The following is a 1,707-nucleotide window of genomic DNA, read 5'->3' on the forward strand; positions in this document are numbered from 1 at the left end:
GAAGTAGAACGCACGGACCTCAGGAGTGTTCCTCTAGCTGTTTCCCAGCGCTCTTTCCCAATAACAAAATGTCAGTGACAGATACCTGGTGCCATGATACATGCAAACAAATAGGTATTTAATGATACCCGAAAATAAAAATAAGGAAGGCAGACACCATTCAGATGACCTTGTGAATGCTACACCAGTAAATCCTGAAGATTAGAGAGCAAATCGTGGATAAAGAGTTGGAAACAAAAATTGAGTTTCTCAACTCGCAAGATCAAAGGTTTTCTTTTCCGATAAAAGGAAACATCAGAAATAGTCATCTTCCTGAGACAGAACGTTCCAAACGGGAGTTGGAAAGAAAGGACAGTGTCTTGATAATACCAGTTGCAGTCTGAAGTTTGGCTCGATCTTGCTGGTGTCTCACAGCTTTCCAAGATGCTTTAAGGGTGGAAAATAAAATTAAGAGGGTTAGATATACGGAGTGGGGAAAAAAAAAATCTGATTTTAATAACATGAATCAAAGAGCAGCAGAGAACAGAACAGTAATGCGCTGCCTTTACGATTCTCCATAAAGGCCGTGGCTGGAGAGGCGGACGGCACCGGAGTCTCTGTGGCGCAATCGGTTAGCGCGTTCGGCTGTTAACCGAAAGGTTGGTGGTTCGAGCCCACCCAGGGACGACGCCCGCTTTTACGGCGTGCCGCTGGAACTTTTGCACCGATCCCGGGAATTCAGACCCACCAACCCCTCGGAGGTCGACAGCCAGAGAAACCGCAGCTCTCGCTTCGCCGCCCACCCCGCGGGTGGCTCCTCTGCTTCCGGGAGCGCTGGCCGCCCCGCCCCCAGCCGTCCCCGGCTCCCGGGCGGCAGGTGGGCTCTTCCTGCGCGCCCCGGGGTGGGCGGAGGGGTCCAGCGCCGTAAGGCCCCCTCTCGGTTCCCAAACGCTGACCGCTGGATGCCCCGGGGGCCCGAGTTCGTCCGCTGAAGCCCAGGCCACACAGGTTCGCTCCAGCGGCCTGGCCGGGCTCCCGCGGGCGCCGAGCGGCGGGAGCGCGCACACAGCCCTGCCGGCCGGGCCCCTCGGACGCGCGCCTCTCCGCGCCCGGGGCTCGAACCCGCCGCCGCCGCTCCTGGCCGCCCCCGAGGCCTCCGCGGCGGGAGGGCGGCCCGGGCTGCCCAGGTTCCGCTGCAGGAGCCCTGCAGTGTCAGACGTCGCCGGCAGGTATGCATTTAAAGGGTGCCAAGTTCAAGCTGTGCTTTGATTTAAAACTCTTCCACGTTTTTAAACACTAATGTTGAATCATGCAACGTGTGTCTCTTCCCCGGGCAGCGTAAACATCTACTCCCGAGTACTCACCGAAACCTTGACTCTCTGTGCTTTTGGTAAATTCCAAAATGTTTGTCATAAACATTTTGTTGGCTATAAACAAATAGTGTGGACACTATTGCAGGAGTATTTATTTATGTGCTATGTTTTACTTTTCATACTAAAGTGCCAGAGTTTTGTAGAGAATGGAATGGACTTGCAGCATTTCCCATCTCTTCAGAAAGGAAGCAGACTTGTGGTTTTTCTTTTCATTTCTTTTTTAACAACTGTGTGACTGTGTTAAACTTTAAAAAGACTTATGAGAAAGATTAAAAGTGAAACTGCTAACGTATTTTGATTCGATAAGCATATACCATTTATTTCACAAAATGCAAAGCTCTCTCAAAATAGTTAC

At 51.7% G+C, this 1,707-nt stretch overlaps 1 non-coding gene across 1 annotated transcript; it reads left to right on the forward strand.

The window, feature by feature from the left end:
• The first annotated feature begins 592 nt into the window (after positions 1-592).
• TRNAN-GUU lies at positions 593-666 on the forward strand. Its single transcript has one exon. It is a non-coding gene; the product is annotated as a tRNA-Asn (tRNA).
• Positions 667-1,707: the final 1,041 nt, after the last annotated feature.

This window comes from Canis lupus, chromosome 2, assembly GCF_011100685.1.
Source record: "Canis lupus familiaris isolate Mischka breed German Shepherd chromosome 2, alternate assembly UU_Cfam_GSD_1.0, whole genome shotgun sequence".
Classification (NCBI taxonomy): Eukaryota; Metazoa; Chordata; class Mammalia; order Carnivora; family Canidae; genus Canis; species Canis lupus.